The sequence below is a fragment of the Equus asinus genome, chromosome 21 (genome assembly GCF_041296235.1).
Source record: "Equus asinus isolate D_3611 breed Donkey chromosome 21, EquAss-T2T_v2, whole genome shotgun sequence".
NCBI lineage: Eukaryota > Metazoa > Chordata > Mammalia > Perissodactyla > Equidae > Equus > Equus asinus.
The window spans coordinates 88,766,512-88,786,133 of record NC_091810.1 but is presented as its reverse complement, the minus strand read 5'-3'; the positions used below and the strand labels follow the sequence as shown (position 1 = coordinate 88,786,133).

General features: G+C 46.0%; 1 protein-coding gene and 1 long non-coding RNA gene across 9 annotated transcripts in view; one reads left to right on the top strand and one right to left on the bottom strand.

Moving 5' to 3' along the window:
• Positions 1 to 19,622, top strand: part of SLC9A9 (solute carrier family 9 member A9) — a 511,724-nt gene that overhangs the window by 455,245 nt on the left and 36,857 nt on the right. The window lies entirely within an intron of this gene.
• Positions 1 to 19,622, bottom strand: part of LOC123279260 (uncharacterized) — a 94,375-nt gene that overhangs the window by 41,032 nt on the left and 33,721 nt on the right. For 6 of the 8 annotated variants that reach the window (XR_011496633.1, XR_011496634.1, XR_011496631.1 and 3 more), the window contains exons 2-4: positions 18,140 to 18,292; positions 5,841 to 16,814; positions 515 to 4,749 (exon numbers count right to left, since the gene is read on the bottom strand). This is a non-coding gene — a long non-coding RNA (uncharacterized lncRNA). The remainder of the gene's footprint in view (positions 1 to 514; positions 4,750 to 5,840; positions 16,815 to 18,139; positions 18,293 to 19,622) is intronic. The other 2 variants (XR_011496637.1, XR_011496638.1) reach the window with 2 other exon arrangements.

Genomic DNA, 19,622 nt, shown 5'->3' with positions numbered 1-19,622 from the left:
CCACCACCCAAAGCAGACTGATAGACATAACGCAAGGAAAAATGGATACATCGGGACCAACTATACAGAACCAACTAAATAATTGGAGGATTAGGTAATCATTTTCTTAGGCTGACAAATTGAAGGCTGACATAAGCCAGCTTCAAGAATCCATTTTAAAATATCAGTATCCTCAGGGTGCATATGTGTTATAAATGGAGCCATATGCTGGAAACAAAGCAAGCATCACTATCTTTTCTGATTACCATTGTGTAATGACCACACCAGACACCCTGGTCTGGTAGACTTCTTTTTTCTTTTAGTCTGTAGGCATCCTATTTTATACTAGTTGGTACTCTAAAAGCAGCCCTTGGACTTTCTGGTTTGAACACACACTGAGCAAGAACTAGTTCACAGGCAAAAAGAGGTACAGATCCTGCCTCCTCTTTCCCTGGTTGTATTAGTCAGGGTTCTTCAGAGAAACAGAGTAAATAGGAGCAATGTATAAAGAGATTTATTTTAAGGAGTTGCTCACGTGATTATGGAGACTGAGAAGTCCCAAAATCTGCAGTCAGCAAGCTGGAGACCCAGGAGAGCTGATGGTGTAAGTTCCAGTCCAAAGGCCGGTAGGATCAAGACCCAGGAAGAGCCAGTGTTTCAGTTCAAGTCCAAAGGCAGAAAAAGACCCATGTCCAAGCTCAAAGGCAGTCAGGCAGGAGGAATTCCCTCTTATTCCGGAGAGGGTCAGCTTTTTTGTTCTATTCTGGCCTTCAACTGATAGTATGTGGCCCACCCACATTGGGGAGGGCAATCTGCTTTACTCAGTTTGCTGATTCACTTGTTAATCTCATCCAGAAACACCCTCACAGACACACCTAGAATAGTGTTTAATCAAATGTCTGGGTACCCCACAGACCATTCAAGTTGATGCAAGAAATTAATCATCATACTAGTAAACTATGTAAATAAAGGAAAAAGAGTCAGATGAGATCGACCAAAAGGTCAGAGCTCCTCCACTGTCTTCCAGAAAGGCAGAGGCAGGGCTCCATCATATCCCCCTCCTCTTCTGAGAAGCCAGGGGAAGAGTCAAGCAGCTTCCCCTTTTGACAAACTGCAATGAGGGAAAAGATGATCCATCTGGGGCAGAACAGGGGTTACTTGCCGGGGGTTCCAGGGCTTAAAGGCATCGTCCAGATATTGTGTGGCTGTTCACCTGTTTGGGCAGACACTCCATAACATCTCTCAAAGGATCTGTCACCTAAGCAAGTCTAAGAATCACTCCTCCAGAGCAAGTAGTCTTCCTAAGGGGCTAAAAATCAGAATCAAGAACTATTAACATTCCAAAAATATTTGAATTGAATTTTTAAATCTTCCACAATTACAAGAAGGAATATACTTCCAAGCAATGGGTACATTATTTCTGCTGACTCTTTGGGCCATAGTGATTATAATTAATGTGAGGGGAAATGTCCTAAAGCATAGCTGACACCCAGACCACAGCGCCCATAGCAGGCCCCTTGGTCCCACTGGAAACATTGACGACCACACAAAGTAAGAACTTGAAGCTCCAAAATGAATGGCAGCCAGTGAGTAAGTAGCTGGTGCTATCCATGATGGAGAACATGCCACGTGAAGCTAGCCCTGGGAGAAAGGCCTCCTGGAATGTGAAGGACTTCAGGTAGCCGTGTTTGAAGACCAGACAGACCAGCCAGGGCAGAGCTTCCTTGGCACAAAGGGAAGGCCCTCGTAAGTTCCACTCACTGCCCTATCTTCCTATCCATGTGTGGTACCGCTCTCATAAGGCTTCTATGATGAAAAACATAACTGCCTTGCTCTGCAGTGGAGGTCACAAGTAAATTGAGCTTCCAAGCAAAGGGGAGGAGGGCTTCCTGTCTCATTCCCCAAGGGGTCTCTTGTTGATGTGTAATAACTTTCACTGTTAGTTTCCTAGGGTTGTCATAACAAAGTACCACAAACTGGGTGTCCTAAAACAACCGAAATGTATTCTCTCACCGTTCTGAAGGCCAGATGTGTAAAATCAAGGCGTCAGCAGCTCCCTCCAGGAGGCTGCAGGGAAGAATCCTTCCTTGCCTCCTCCAGCTTCTGCTGGTTGCCGTCAGGCAGTCTTTGGCATTCCTTGCCTTGTAGATGCCTCACTCCAGTCTCTGCCTCCATCTTCACATCGTCTTCTCCCCTGAGCATCTGAGTCTCTATGTATAAATTTGCCTCTTCCTATAAAGACGTCAGTCATTGGATTTAGGGCCCACCCTAATTCCAGTATGACCTCATCTTAACTTGGTTACATCTGCAAGGACCCTGTTTCCAAATAAGGTCATGTTCACAGGACTTAGGACTTGAACATATCTTTTTGGGGGGATATGATTCAACCTGCAACACCTCAGACACAGAAACTTCCTTTTCTTATAAACAGGAGAGTTTGTTGTCCTTGGAGTTGTAGTATATAGAAGATAGGCAGTAATTTATTCTAGCAATATTTATTGAGCAACTACTATGCACCAGGCCAGGCCCAGGCACTGAGGATACCATAGTGAATAAGATGGACAAGGCGCCTGCCCTTCTGGAGCTCACAGTGCAGCCAAGAGAGACCAAGTATGAACAAGCAAACAAGCGAAATAACTTCAGAGATTGGTAAGAACCGTCATCCCAGCTGCTCCAAAGTGGCCGTCCAGGGGGCAGAGAATTAAGTGGACCTCCAGTGGACTCACAACTCGTGTTTTAGGGCATGCTGTGGCAGAGATCTTGACGCAGCAGACACAGGTGACAGCACCAGCCCATACAATATGCCAGGGAAACAAAGGGACAGCCAAGGACTCTCAGCCCCTGTCTGAGTCAGGGAAATAGAAACACCAAGTGGGAAGGCATGCCACTACAGTCCCTCCCGGCCTCCACTCTCGCTGCCACCATTATGCCCTGATCATCTTGCAGATGTTTCTTGCAAGATTTTAAATTTGCAATTGTAGCAGAAATCCTTAGTGACTTGTCACTGTCTCCACTTAGCTTTCTTTCCCCCAGTACATCTATCCTTTAGGAATTTGTGACTTGCAACAGACTGCAAATGTCAGCTGGGGGAAAGACAAATGATAATAATACACTAGGAGTTGAAGCCTCTTTGCTAATTTGCAGAAGCTGTTTCCAGAAAAACGCTGCCTGCTAATTAAACAAACTCCTTTTTTCTGATAGATGAAAACATGGGGAAGATCTTATCCCATCAGATGGGGAGCAGCCACCGCCCTGCGAGGTGGCCTCTCTTTGTAAGAGAATTGACTTCTCAGGAACAGCAGTAAAAAGCTTTTACAGGAGGTAGAGCTCTGAGCTTCAAAGCACTTGACAAACATTAACTAATTAATCTGCCCACACCCTGTGGGTAGGTATCATTCATTAGCTTCCGTTTGCAGATGGGAAACAGGAGGCAACAGCCAAAGTGGTTTTGCCAAGGTCAAAAAGGAAATCTTCATGACACCCAAGAGAGAACCGAGGATGCCTCTGCACCAGGCTGCCCAGGGCCCGCTTAGACTCTTTCTTGCATTCATTCTCAAACTGCTATTGAAAGACTCTCCATCAATTCAGGCGCCAGGCATGAGCATCCCAGCATGCCTCGTCATTGATTGGGTCTGCAGTGAGTGAGCTCCGGTTTGATTAGGTGCTATCCCAAGAGGCCAAATTTGTGGCAATTTCCATTACCTTTACATGGTGGATTTTTTTTTTTAGTTTGACCGTTATTATAAGAAATCAAAATCAAGATAAGAGACCTTCCCAGAGATCCAGAGCTAGTGATGTGTGAAATCAGAAGATGACCCAACCCAGCCTTACTCTACCAGCCCCTTTATTTAGCAGCATCATAATCTATGCCTTCTCTGCCTCCTACCCACTCCCTCTCCACCTGGCCAGTCTTCCTCTAGCAAGGCCAAGCTCAAGGCCCTCGCTCCCAAGAAGTCTTCAATTAATGTTAGCATCTCTCATCTCTAAGTCCCTTTGTCCTGCCTCTGTCCCATGCAGCTAGTCTCAAGGATCCTAGCAACAACTACATTTGTGTTGACAGGGTATCTTATACCATATCCTCAGGCAACTGAAGTGGGTATCCCAGGCTGAGTAAAGACCAGGAATGACAACTGAGACCCCATCCCATGTCAGGGAGAAGTGGTGGGGACTCTGGCAAGTCCAGAGTTCGTGCCCCATAAAGGGTAGCCATTTGTGACTGACAGGTTGTTTTGTTGTAATTGGTCCAATGCATGCTTCCGGATGGTTGACTATGACGTTTACTGGCTAATTGTGAGGTCTGGACATATTTACAAGTTTTGCTTGACTGCACTGTGTATTCTGAACAAGGAAGTCGCTTTTCCTCTCCATGTTTGTTTCCTCATGAGAAAAATGCACCTAATAACATTTCTCTCATATTTACTTCCCCACGGGGTTAATTGAAGGTTACTTTGAGTTCCTCAAAGAAATAACACCAAAATCCCTGCTTATCTTTCTTATTTTAAAGATTGCAGTAATGACAGCCTCTTCCTAATACAGTTTTAATTTATTTCTCATCTTCCCTTTGAAATACCACAGTCTCAATTTGTTGAAAGAAGGGTGAAATGCATTTAGGAGCATTTATTAGTCAACGGGGAAACAACTTGAGCTGTAGTTTTTGAAAGCAGATTGTCTGAGAAAAAGTGAAAATAAAAAGGTGACTATATATCAACATCCAGCCCCACTGCTGGTGGTTGTAACAATCTTCTAGAAATCCCATTGGGTGACAAAGGCCTGTAAAGACATTGGGGTGAAGACAGAAGGAAGAAAATGAAAAAGAGCCTTCAAATCTCTAGAAATATAACATGAATTTTGTAGACACAGTTTTCCTTAAAGAAAGAAAATAGATGTCTGCTCTCCCCAGTGCCCAGAGTGCCTACATCTGGAAAAAACTGGTGGGAAGTGTGGTTCACCAAATCTCATCCATCACTCCCCCAAGACCTCACATCCTTCTGCTGGGGTGGGAATCGGGAGGATTTTGACTAAGGAAAGTCTGTTAATCTCGGTAACACCAAAACATCCGGTGAGAGAGGAAAGCGAGGGGCAAAGGAGGCGGGAGTCCTCCCAGCCATGGGCTCCAGGAGCTTCACTGTGTTCTGCGTGAGCAGCGAGCACGCAGGCAGGAGCCTGGCTCTGAGAGAGCTGCCTAGCCACACATACCATGTTCTTGTTTCACCACGAGCCTGATGGCTGGCTGGACAGAGGGAGCTGGCAGGCTCCCGCCACATTTCTTTTCTCCTTTAGAGGCAGATAATTAGTGCCTTTAATCACCGACGGGTCTGCATTAGGTTGGTTATTTGAGGGGAAATCATTTATTTTTCTCTTAGAAGAGATCTGCAGGAGAGATTCGTCTGTGTTGGTAATAATGGTTGATGCTGACCAAGTGCTGGCCACATTTCGGGCCCTGTTCCTGGCACTCTGCAAGTGTTGACTTACTTAGGCCTCACAACCACCCTAGGATGAGAACTAAGATTGAATCCTGTGCCCACCGCTTAGTATTTGTGCGATACTGTGCTCATGAAAGCTACTTGACCTCTCTGAGCCTCACTTTGCTCATCTATGAAATGGATAATAATAATCGCTCCTTCCTGGGACGGTTGTTGGGAGAATTAAATGCAGGAACATTTGTAAATGTGTTAAGTACTCAATATGAATTTGCTCTTGACAGTGTCAATGTCATCCTTGCCTACTCCTTCCCTGGTGTGTCTGTTATATCCTACTCATTCCTCGCAGGGCTGATTTTCCCCACTGTCCTATTTTTGGTCCATGTCAGATCGTCAGGGTTTTATCAAATGTCCAGAGTGCATTACCTCATATTTACATACCTGACATGGGGTTGGCCAGGTATTTTATTAGTATCCTTGTGGGATCAATGTCTGTGTAGTCTTCAAGGCACATCTCCAAGGCAGTTCACGGCATGGAATGTTGTCTGCTTGGCGCTCTGCTGCATACCAGCTCTTCTGGAAGCACTGCAATATATGAGTGGTCCTCTTGCCACTGAGTTTGATAGCAACTGCCAGTCCTGTCTACTCCCAGACTCCTATCCAGCCCCTCTCAGAGCACTGAGCACAGGGAATTGAAGTTGTCTGCTTGTTTTCTGTCTCCCTTACTGGAATAGGAGCAAACTCGAGGGCAAGGACTATGTCATAATTATGGCCGTATCCCCCTTGGCTAAGAAACTCCTTGACATGTAGTAATTGCACATCATAATTGTTAGGTGGATCGAGTGAGAAAATGAAACAAAGCTGGCAAGCCTCTTTGCCCATGTGGCCAAATATGTGGTCTTGTGAGTGGCAAGTGGCTTTCAAAGTCTAAAGATGGGGGGAATGTTTTCACCTGTGCAGTTGCAACAACATATCATTTCCTCCTCATATCTTAGCTTCCAACCCTCCAAGTCCTCATTGCCACCGCCCCTCCATCCTGGCTGCCTCAGCCAAGTATAATCCGACTTGTCCCTTCAGACACTCAGATACAGATCACAGAACCCTCTAGATGTAGCTTCGGGCAAGAGGACTTAGGTATCACCATCTTCCGTTGCTGCCTCCTGACTTCTTTTCACCGCCAAATTTCCTTCCTGGCTGCCATTGGAGGCCTTTTCTCTCCACCCAGATCCCAGACTCCATCTTCTCCAGCACCTTCCATAACAAGCAGCCACAGATCACGTTCACTCTACCAGCGCACAATTAACATGCACTTTAGCAGGACCCCAGGGAAGCATTAAACACTGGGTTTATTTTAACTCTTCCCAAGTGAGAATTCTTCCAATTAAAGAAGATAATGTAAAAGCCTAAAATTGGTACAGACAATAAGTAAGCGTCTTCTAGTCTCCTTGACCAAAGGACAAGCAACCCCCTGGGTCTTTATTATCTTATGGTTCCTGAACCATGATTCTTACACCACGATTTTAAACAAAATTAGGTAGGAAAGTGACTAAGTGGCATCTCTCAGTTCTTGTTGGGGGTAACATGGATGTTTGGGCAGGACCAACCATGGACTTACTCTGTGTGCCAACAGCAGAGGAAAGAGAAGCCGACCACTGAGTTTGTTTTGTCATGCCACTTAGCAGCAGTGTATCAACTCTTGAAGCACAAAGAATGCTTTAAAGAGCTGAGCAGAATAGAATCTTCCCAGATGGAGTGTGTTGCTGCTAGAGCTCTCACCACCCGTCAGCCCTGTCAGGAGGAGCCAACTATATCTTTTCAAAGATTTAATTTTAGAGAAATTGGAGCTTGGTAATGTGTGCCCAGTATAATGGGAATAAAATATGATTTCCATTAGTTAGATGACCAGGAGATGTACTATAACTTGTCTTTACTGGGGTCCATGGCTGACACATTTTAAATTTAATTTATTCTCAAAAATTGATTTTCTTTATTTGATTTGCCTCCTCTATCAGGCTTTCTATTAAGACTGCCCATTGTATGGCCATTAATAACCACAGGACTCTCTGAAATTTCCTCCAGTATCACACCTTGGGCTTATTTGTTTCTATGAATTAGACTTTTAGTTCTCTGATAAGAACATTTCAAAAACCAAGTTATTTCATGTGTAACTTCCCAGGTGCTAAGGGCTAATGGAAACAGCACTGCCCACCAGCCTTTTAGCTGCTCACTGTTGAGTGCTGTGATAGACCAATTCTGAGAGTCCTAAGAGTTACTCTGAGGGTAATATCCAAGAGGATGATTCTTGCCCCAAAATAGAGCGAGGCTAGCCTGGCTGCCTCTGTCCAGGCGACACTTTACCTCCAGCTTTGCAGAAGTGCCGGGACATTTCCTCAGGGCTAGTTAAAATTCGTGACAAGTAGCCAGCAGGAAAGAACTGGGCCCCATTTCATCTCTGTAATATGGGGACTGTAGCTTCCAGGAAGGCTGGCCAGTGGGGAAAAGCAGGACTAAAGGCGATCTTTTGGGGCTTCAGCTGGAGAAACTTCTTTCCTTCGATCAGTTTAGAATGATTCAGAATGATTCGTTTCCATGGAGTTTTGTTTTAAATTCAGAGTTCATTTGTAGTGATACTTGCTAATCAATTTTAAGTGGAAACAGCTGCTGTGTGTCACTCACACAGTCCCCCTCCACATCCTGGAAACTATAATTCAAGCCATTTGCTCCCCACCCCCAAATCTGCTCATAGTGCTCATTCACATGGCTCTGTCTATGGATTCCTTACCTCTGTCCCCTGGGGCCAGCCCCTCTCTGGGGACAGGTCAGAGGGCGAGGGACCAGCATGCTGTGAGAAATGGTCCATGGGCAGGGAGGAGCATGGGACCCTGACGTCTGATGGAAGAGAGCAGGTTGTGATATGGGCCGGGAAGGCAGTCTACCTGAGGTAGCCATGTTTCTCCTCCATTTGTCCAATAAACATTTACTGAGCAGTTCCTCTGTGCTAACCAACTATACTGCCTGCCAGGGATGGAAATGAAAAGATGCAGGCGCTGTTCTCAAGGAGCTCACAGCCCAATGGGGAGACAGAGGCTTAAACAGTCATAATTCAGGGAGTTGAGTGCTGGGATGGAGAGGGGCACAAGGACAGTGGGAGTTCAAAGGAGGGTCACTGAACTCCCTCTCCACCCCACCCTTGCACACCCACATCCTCGGTCCCACAAGGAGGCAGGTGTCAGTGGCGTAGTCGGCTCTGCGCCTGGGCCCGCGGTGGCCACTGCCTGGAGATGGGTTCTGCCCATGTGGGATCGGGGTGGAAGGAACCCAGCCTCCCTGCTCTGCACTGTGGTACTTCCCACCATGGCAGGCCCTCTTTGAAGGCCAGCACCCCAGCCAGGACCGCCTGGAAGAGACATATGCTGCCTCATCTCCACCCAGAAGGGAACCCGAAGAAGACCCAAGTGTTTCCCGAAAGCCAAGAGGTCAAAGACGGTGAACGTTCCCGCCTTCGTTGCTCTCAGGACATGAGTTTCTCTATCTGTAGGAGGGGAATAACCCTTGGAATGTTTTGGCAGATTCAGGAGAAAATAGAAGTGTTGACGTTCTGGTGAGAGACCATGAGGAAGTCTCATGACAGGAAGCAGTGTTTCTGGCCATTGTGGTTGCCAGGACAGAGCAGGACCGTGGCGCAGACTTCTCTGCCAATCCCAGGGCGTGCTTCGTGACTCACATGTGGAGCTAGGTCCCTATGGCTACAGGGGGACCAAAAAGAAGAACAGAGGCAGGCAGGGGCAGGATTTAGCCTTTGGGACTGAACCCTTCCCCATCTCCAGGCCCCTGCCTTCCTTGAGCAGCCATGCGGCCTTAGAATCAGCAAGGCCCTGAACTGCACTTCTTCCCCTCACAATGGAACTCAAGAACAGCAACAGCCAAACCTGCCTTGAAGGAGCATCCTGAGGACTAGCTGTGAGGTCCACATGGAAGCCTTTGGTATGGTGCTCAGTCCACAGTAGATCAATTAATTCTAGTTTTTTAGCTTTTTTTTTTTTTTACCCTCCTCAGCCTTTGTTCTGTTCCTTGTATAATATTATCAGCTTCATCAAAGTCTCATAGGATGATAAAGTTAGCTTTCTTGCCCAGAGGATGTCCTGAAGGAGGGTAATTTGAAAAGAGAGGAGGTGTACACCTGAAGAAGAGCTTGTCCTCCAGGATGGAAGATTGACTGGGGAACTCTGAGTCAGCAGCATAAGACGGGGTCGTCACGGAACACAAGCTGACATCTTGGTCTGAGCAATGGTCAGAGGTGTGAGGGGGATAATGTCAGTCCCCAGATACCTGATATTATTAGAAAATAGTAACCAGCTGCACTCAGGAAGGTACAACGTGAGGGACTCAGCTGCAAAAGTGAGAAGACTTTCTAGGAAGCCAGGGTTGCTACTCCAAGGAATGAGCCGCCTGAGGAAGGTGTAGAAAATTACTTCTCTGTCAGCGTATGAAGCAGAGTAGGCTTTCATCTACTAGACAGAAAAGCAGGATGATGGAACAGATGACTTCGCGGGCTCCCACCTCATCCTCTGGCCTGTAAGCCGGCGTCCAATTTGGAAAGGCCATGCCGACTGCCCTGGTGTGACAGCAAGCGGTTTACCTGCATCTCTCTTTTGGGAAAGATTCGATTAGTCAGAGGAGGCTGGAGCAAAGATTTGAGAACAGCCTCTTTCCAGACAAATGTTCCTGCTTCCGAAAACAGCAAGGCCAGACCTTCCCTAGAGGTGCTTTTGTGACATTACAACCGAGGGTCAGCTTTTTGGCAACAATTTGTTTTTCCTCCACAGTGTATTCCTGCCGCCTTGACTTGCTATTGGATCGAGCCTGTTGCAATGCCCTGTCAATCATCCACCCTCACGCCAGACCCACACAGTTCTTGTTCGGCAAGTAACAAAAGTAGGTAACAAAAGTAGGTTACACTGTACCCTCTGACATTGTGAGAGGGCACTGAGTATTTTCCTGGGGTGTTTTGATTCTCTGCAACTTAAAAAAGATTTAACAGACCAAACTGTCAACATTTAGACTTTGTTCCTCCATGAGATTAGAGAATAATTCTTTGTTTCACCTTTTGGTAGACAAATAAAATTGTCTCACCCTCAAAAGGACTAACTCATTTAATTTTTCCCTACTGGGTGGGGAAGTGTCACATATTTTCAGATTATTCTGTAAGGCTGAGCTTAGGAAGATCTCAGAGAAACTAAAATATGGAATGGCAAGCCTCACTCTTGCGTCTCATAATGTTTAGGGTTGGTATTCGGGACACAGGGGAACACAGTCAGCCCGGGCAATAGGTAGAGACAAAAGAACAGGGACATTCAGAACATAGTTCCACTTCCCACCATTGTCAACATAGTCAGAAGAGACGTTTTCCCACTATTTTTATTTTATGTAATAAGATCTGACATATCACCTGCTTCTGATAGAACTTTACTTAGGCCTAATCCTCGCCATTACTGTTGTGCAGTTCTGCAAGGTAAAATGAGTAGTTATTGATAGTAGAGGCGCCTAAGCTGCCTGGGAGTAAAGTCTGCTTTCACCTGGATCCTGGAGAAGAATTTCTCGTAACCCAGAAGAAATGAATGATGATAGAAAGAGAATTTTGAATTGGAACAAGAAGTCCCAGGGGCAAGCCCCACATCTGCCACTTAACTGTATGCCCTTGAGCGAGTCATTCTTTTCTATGTTTTTAATTTCTTTATCTGTAAAAATATTTTACAAATATTTTTATACAAACAACAAAACAAAAGAGATGATGTGTTCTCATTAACTAAGTGCTATTAAATTTCCCAACTACCCAAAAGAGAGGGTCATAACCAATGGGGAAATCAGGCACATTAGTTTATTAGTGTAGAATATTTATGATCCCATACCAAAATATTATGCCATTTCACTTCACCAGCCATATAAAATCTTCCCGAGGTAGACCAAATTATCAAAATCTGGACTATCAAGGCTGTTTATTTTGGTCTCTGGCTGTCAAGGGTATTTCACCATCTTTTCTGCTCACTGAGTCATCCTTCCCTTTATTGCAAAAGTATAAACACAAGAGGGCAGCTAAGAAGAGGCCTGGCCACCATACACAAGGCAATTAAGCAAGGGTCAATGAGCGCACTCTGGACAGACTTAAAGAAAAGACTGTCATCTCCCACTGACTGTGTGGGGCGGTAAGAAGCCAGTTTCAGTCTCAGCTGAACTGTACTGGAAAAGTCTTCTGGAAATCAAGCTGTTTACACAGAGAGTCTTCCCATTTACAACCTTCGGCAACTCACTTAACCTTTCTGGGCGCCCATTTCCTGATCTCTAAAATGAGAGGCCTACGGACATCCGACATCCTCCCAAACAGACAATCTAGTTTGATTTGAGGACATTCTTAGCCCTGAAGGATTTTAGACCCAGAATATTTTTCCAGAACTTAAATTTTCATTCTGATTTTCTGTTCATGAAAATTATGACCACTTGTGCTTATCAGTGTTTACACAATCTCACGAGCATGAGAGGGGCCCCGTGACACAAATTCTTGTGGATACACCAATTCTCGTCACTGCCCTCTCTGTGCACACAGGATTATGCCCACTAATTTCCTTAGCCCCTCTAGAGAATGCTCCATCTACCAACACTACCACAGCTAGGTCTCTATGACTCTGTAGTCTCTGCAACTAGAAAGCATGCCTTGTGTCAGAATAGCGGGCACGAAGCAGGAAGTATCCATTTAAAACTGGTGCAAACCTAGATTCTAAATCAGGATTTTCAAAAAAGTGTAAGACTTTCTGGTTTTATTTTGTAAAGGCCACACCACCCCCGCATTTTACTCCAAGCCTCTCAGCTCTCGTGCTGGCCCGATACCAGTTGAAAATTCCTAGCAGCCCAGACTTACGTGACTTCCTTCTAGAAAAGAGATTATTACACAGCCCTACGGAAAAGAAAGAAAGTGCCCACTGGAAACTGCTGGAAAATGTTCTTCGTTTAGAAACCTCATTCGCAGGCCCACTCAAACTGGTTGGCAAATCACATTTCCTTAGAATTTGAGCCTTTGGGCTTCCTTTCGAAGCTGTTTCAAAAAGAAGAAAATGGCATGTTGCCCTAAATCTCAGTGAACATGGAAGGTGGCACAGAAAACCCTTTCCAGCTGACTCGGAAGCATCTATGAGTGCAGCCCCACTGCAACAGCAGGTCGGATTAAACTAAGAGAAGAGCATAAAATTACAGGCTTCACGCCCACCGAAACAATACGTGTCTTGTCTGGCCCTGAGCCGCTTCTTGTGAAAAGTACAACCTTAAATTAAAAAATAAATCACTCAGAAAGTGCACTGGATCCATTGTCCAGCCAGAGCCCCCTCAGTCAAAGGACCATCACAGACGAGGGTGAGCACAATTTTAGGAAGTGACAGAATTTCCAGGGACAGAGAGAGAGGCTTTTTTTTCTCTAACTCTCACCCTTGGGAAAAGCTCAAAACTTTCCAACCACAAGGCACATGATCAGATGCCCCGCGAAAGGTCTAGTGGAAGTCCCATGGACCAGACCCAGGGAATGGCTGAGAACTTTCCTTCCCTCTTTCCAACCTTTTCTTTTAAGGAAATGATTAGATATCCCCAAAAGACCAGTTGAGATAGAGGGAAACAAAAGGTTAAGAAGATGTGCCTTTAAAGGAACACCTGTTTATTCACCCAGAGGACAGAAACGTGAGAAGAAAGGCTCTGGAAATCCTACACTCAAATGGGAGAGAGGCAACCCTCGTCCTTACCAAACAGAAACTACTGGAGAAATCTTGAAACCAAGCCCAGGTCAGGTGTCCAGGGTTTGAGAAAAATGGGGACATACTTGAAAAAAATTCTCTAGTGAGCCCAAATGGAAAGTTACTTTCCTTTTTTTTTTTTGCTTTTCTGCTTCCTCTTTATTTTTATAAAAATTTTCAGGAAAGAATAATTGCAAAGTATAATTGTAAAGATACCCTCTGGTGTCTCCTTAGCCAAGAAAGAAACTACATAATACCATGGCGGCCCTGGGTTTGATTGCTCCCCGTCTCCAGCTCATTCTGTGGCCCCAGGCGAGGTGTTCAGGGGCCCAAGCCTCAGACTGCTCACGTGTAAAATGGGTTGGCCTTTGTATTAGAGGAACTTTAGAGATAATCTAGGAGCCCTTGATTTATGCATTCAGGGTGGGGGGAGAGACTCTGTGATATGAGTGGAACTTGAAGGCCAAATAGAATCTCAGCAAACCCAGTGAGGGAGAAACTGCTTTCAAAAGAACATTAAGACCCTGCTCATATGTATAAATGTCACGAAGTTGGCCGAAACAGATTTAGAGCTGGTAAGCTCTTTAGAGATTTCCTGCAATCCCCATGTTTTACAGAGGGAAAAATCTGAGCCTAGAGAAGCTGAAGTGACTTACAAAAGATTACCCAATTCACGTTACTGTCAAGGTAAGAATTCAGGTGTCTGTTCTGGCAGAGGCTGAGCCAGCCCAGGGCAGTCCGGCCAGACCCCAGAAGCAATCACCACCACCTCCTGCACGTTATCCCTGGGCCAGGCATGGTGCACAATGCGGTTGATGCTTTGGGCCATTGAATCCCCACAACTCTGAATGATAGGTGTTGTCATCTATCTCCAGGGCTAGCTTCATGGGCTTGAGACCGGTGGAGTCGCAGAGAAACCCCCGTTCAGAAGAGCCCCATGCTTTGTGGTCGCCATCTTGAAATTCTTAATTTTTTTACTAGGGACCCCATATTTTTATTTTATACTGAGCCCCACAAATTATGTAGCTGGTCCTCATTATCTCCATGTTGTAGATGTATCAACAGAAGCTTAGAGAAATTAAATGGCTTGCTCTTAGTGCCAGCCACTGACAAAAATGGGGACACAAACCCAAAGAATCAGCAGACTGTGTAAAGGTGGACATTGTGGAAGGGGATGTTGTGTTTTCAGGGCTCCTTTGGGATTTTCCTTGCCCTGATGGCCTCAGATCTCTCTGTGCTCTGAGTAGGGTGACCAACCATCCCGATTTGCCTGGAACTGTAGGGGATTCCCAGGACATGGGACTTTCAATGACAACATTGGGAAAGCCCTGGGCAAACTAGGATGATTTGGTTACCCTATTGCCAAATCGTAGGCATGGGGCTCTGGGGGCTTCCAAGCCCTTACCTATTGTGCCATGTCCTGTGCCCTCTGGGCCACATGTAGGTCTTCAAAGGCAGGACCCATCCAGAGGGCAGGCTGGAGACCTTGATCCAGGCAGAAGGTAGGCAGTCAACTGCTGCCATTGTGAGACTGGGGACCAGGCAAGTGAACCCAGAGAGACCAGTCTGCTTGAGAACAGGTAGGCTGCAGTGCACATTCAGAGACCCAAGCCAGGCTGGAGACAGTGTGGGTGCAGACAGCCAAGAGCAGGAGGCTACAAGCTGGAGCAGAGCCTCAGGGCGCAGGCTCGGCCATCTTCAGCTTACTTGCTCTGTGACCATGGGCAAATCACTTACTTTGCTGAGCCTAAATTTCCTCATTTGAAAAATAAGGGAAGCAATGCTAACTTCATGAGGTCATTGTTAAGGTGAAAGATTATGTATATAGTGGTCAGTATGACCACACTGCAAGTCTCAATTTATGCTTATTTAATTCCATAAATACCTATAGAACCCTATAATGAGCCAGGCTCTGCAGGAGGGACTGGCATACCTTCAGCTCTTGTGGGGCTAACCAGTGGTATGCTAATAAATGTTAACAACCAGTTGTCCCGAGAAAAGGTAAGAAACCGCTTGGTAGCATATGCCAGTTTCCATGGCGTAAATTCCCCCGCCATGGCTGGTGTCAGTCTACCAGTGTGAGGCCGCTGACTACAGAGTTGGGACAAGTTGTGCTTAATCTGCTCTAGGGAGCCTAGGTGACCCAGCAGATCACCCTCTGTCAGAAAGAAGAAAGCTGAAGGTGTTCTAGAAGAGGCAGGAGAAGGGAAAACAGGTCAATATAACTTTGGAGAAGTGCAGGGAGGACCTCCTTGAGGAAGGAAGATTTCTGCTGAGACCTGAGGATGCATAGACATAACCAGGGGAAGGAAACAGCATATTTGCAGGCCGGGAGGAAAGAGAGGGAGGAAGAAAGAGGACAGCATGTTTGAGAAAGGCCAGGAGCAGGGAAAGACAAGGTTGTGGAAGAGCGGAGACCAGACAGTGCAGGGGCCAAGCTCGCCAGGTTCCAGAGCTGGGTTTTCAGCTGCAGAAGCCACCGGCATAATCCTTAGATTCTAGAACCGTCACTCTGGCTGAAGTGTGGGCAATGTGTCAAGAGATAAGAGGGCCAGCAGGTAGATCAGGCCTCCTGTATCCCAGGTGGAAGATGCTGGTGTCTTGGGCCAGGTTTTCTGTATTTGTGTAACAGGTATTTATTGAGCGTGTGCCATGTGCCTATGACTGTGCTAGGCCCTGGGGATTCGTCAACGAGAACACTGTCCAGCCTTCATGGAGCTCACGGGCAAATGGAGAAATTCTTGAAGATATAGTAGTAGTTAACTCTTGAGTGTTTCCTGCAGGCCGGGCTTAACACTTCACGTGTATTATCTAATTCTCACAATAATTCTAGGGGGTGGGTCCTGATGTAACGCTCACATGAGATATTGGATGCTAAACTGGAAGCAAGTGGATTCATGGTGCAAGCACCTGGGTGTTAGCTGGAAGGCGTGTGGGGGCTGGAATGATGGCAGAAGGGGGCCAGGTCCTCTTGGGGAGCCCTCAGCCTCCACCAACCATCCTCCACCTCCCTGTCCAGTGCCCCTGCTCCCCACAGCACCCCCGTGTTCTTCCGAGTTACATCAGAATCCTTCAGGAAGAAAGGGAGGCTAGAGCAGACAGGAAAACAATGTCCAGGTTTGTCAGCATCCCATTTTAGAATTTTTTTAAGGAATTCCACTTTTTATGATTTTTTTAGGTCATAGACACAAAGAGAAATAAAAACAAATGTGCATAATCTGATTACATTGCCTATGAGGATATCCTACAAAAGAACGTTCTGTTAGACTGTTTTGCCTATTCTCAAAGAAATATGAATTTGACAAATAGCAAACATTCTTCTCTACCACTTGACAGCTGAGAAATTGAGACAAGCCAGGAAAGAAGCCAAGGAGACAATTCTGTGACTTGAGCCACGTTTTCTGCAAGCCCACTTCTGGTCAACGATGTACTTGTTTTTATCTTCAGTCATTTTTTTTCTTATGAGGTTATGGGCAGTTAGTTTGGATCAGGAGCTTTAAATAGAATCGACCTTCATTAGCCAGACCCATCAAATTTGCCGAAAGATTTCCTTGAGACCATTCCACATTACAGTGTTTATATTTCCATAGGCAGCCTCTTCTCAAGACTTTCTCTTGCCATCCATTCACTTCTCCCAGCATCCCTGTCATAAAGAGAGTGAAACCCATGTAGCTATGAATCATCATCAAGGCCACAAAATTGCCTTGAGGACTTCAAGGTCAGATAGACCTGGTTTCCACCACTTATGAGCTGTATGACTCTGGGAAATATATTTAACTTCTCTGAATCTCAGTTCCTCAGCTGTAAAATGGTATTGCCTACCTTATGTGGTTGTCAAGAAGAATAAATGAAGAATATAAAGGTTTAGCGCTCAGCGCATCTCTTGCTGTCATCACCACCATCAGTAGCTGCTGCCACCTAACAAAGTAATAGTGACCCAGGGCGAGGGCAAGGAGAGGGAACAGGCCTCACCTGCTAGAACGTGGTGACACAGCAGCAGACGTGCTGAGTGGAGCTTCTCCAAAAGCTGCCCTCAACGCTCCCTTCCCCAATCTACCCAAACGGCCCACATCAGTGGGCATTTAGGATTCCTGAACATGCAGATGTTGAGATAAAATCTGATGGCTTCGTCACTGCCTGAGCAAAGGAAGAGGGAATCTTTTTCTTAATCCCCAAATTTAATTATAATTTTGATATCTGGTCCAGGATCAGATCTCAAAATATGAAATATGCTCTCAAATTACTACTCATAGACCCAAATCAATTGGTTGACCCTGAGTTACAAAGTTATAAGCAGAGCTGAGCAGTCACCAGCAGGAGGAGCGAGAATGCTAAAGAGTGTGCGTGTGTGAGTGTGAGTGTAAGTGTCTGTGTGTGTGTGTGTGTGTGTGCATGTATAGGGGTCATGGGAGGAAATTGTGACCTAAGGGTGGGAATGCCCTTCACCTGGCTTGCAGGTAAACAGTCAATCCTTGGAAATATCTGTATGTTAAAACTAAAGCATTTAATGCCACTGGACTTGAATTTTAATAGGAATACTCCAGAAGGAAGGGGAGGATGTTAAACTAAGCTTTTAAAAAACTGCTAATAGGAGATGGATTTTGAATGTCTGAGGGGACATTTTGGGAAGAGTCATTATTATTCACATTATGTTTGTTGAGAGAAACGTCCAGGAGCCTCAGCCTCATCTGCAGTGATAATAGCAATTTACTGCTGCTCTGAAGATGGGCCTGGGGTGTCTCATTTATGAGCCAGCCTTGGCTGGACTCTTACCAAGTCTGTCGACTTGAAACCAAGTTCCTGATTGAGGCCTGAATGCTGCCAAGATGAAGCCAAGCATAAACAAGGCACAAACATCCCCTCTCATCCTAAAGTGCCTCTTTGGTAAAACTCCAGATGACGAGGAGACCTTGGGCTCCTCTCTCAGCTCCACTTCTTGACACGGGCTATTGTCCCCTGTTAACTCACGTGTTTCTCGCTGGTGGCATTAAACAAAGGCACAGCTGGTAAGGTGGGGTGTTTCCTGGATGGCTTACCAACCAGTGATTCAGAAGCTTAACCCCTTCTGAATCTCACCTCTCTTCTCCCTGAGGCCATCTCTCCATTGGGCAGAAATCTCACCTGTGTGTGGAAGGCAGGAAAAGGAGGGAAATGCTGAAGAAATTCCATTCTGTTATCATCAGCAGACCTGGTATGAAGTTATGTTGAAGGAACAGACCAAAAACAGTGGACACAACTTGGCTTCCAAATCCACCCCTCCAGCAGGCCACTAGGAATTGACTGTGGTGCCGTCTTCCCACAGAGACCTAAGGGATCGCTGAGTACTCTTTCCCCCAATTTCCCTCTTTCAGCTGATAATATAAATGTTTTCTGGAAACCAATGCCAATAAATGCCCAGTGGAGCATTTGGTTTAGCTTTCTAAAGACTAACCTTGTATGAGTAAAGTCCTTCTGTTAAGAAATGAAGGAACTAGATGACTTTTTTTAATCACTTCTTTAGATGCCCAAGGGGCGATATCCGTGCTGGAATGAATCTAGTCCTTTTTGGCTTTTGAGGTAGGTGAGATGGCCCTAGCAAGTTCTGCAAAGGAAATCTCACAGAGGTCACCTGGACCTGAGGTGTGGGTGAAGAGACCCACGTTTAATGCACAACAAAATGGCATCACGTTCTGGTTCTGCCATTAACTGTGTGACACGGAGCTGGTCATTTATAGATACCCCTTTGAGGCTGAGTTTGCTCATCTATAAAAAGCAAGTAATAATACCTTTCTGAAGTAATTATTCTCCAAAGCAAATCTTATGTCTTGTCCCTGCTTAAAACCAGACACTCCCTATTTCCTGTGAGGTGACATCTGGTTCTGAGCCTGTCGTGACCTGCCCCTTCCTACCTCTTCTAGCATCATCTCTGCCATTCGGTCCTCTCCTAACTGCCCTTCACACAAACACTCCAGCGATAATGAACCTCATACTGTTTCCTGCCTCCACTCCTTGGCACATGTTGTTCCTGCCCCAGAGAAAGCCTCTCCCTTCATTCCACCTTCCCCCACCAAAAAAATCGCCTGGAACAGAGAAAACCTTCGCTCATCTTTGAAAACTCAATTCAAATATCACTTTCTACAAGAAACTTTCCCCAAACCCTCCTCCGCGCTCACCCCCTGCCCCATCACACACACGCCGAGCTTCCTCCTAGAGGCTCTGACTGTGACAGCAGTCCTGCGTGTCTTCCCCGCACCTTTCTCGAACTCATCTGCCCAGGACCCCCAAGGGCCCTTTTGTCTAATTGGCACAAAGTCTGTGTGAATAGGCTGGCAGTGACCCTGGAGGAACCAGGGTCTGTGGGGACAGGAAGGCAGCCTAAGAGCCCGTGTGTCACACTGGCCAGAAGTGCCTGCCAGTTGGGAAGGGAAATGCCTGAAGATGCAGTTGTGGTTCTGTGGGGGAAGGGCAGGAT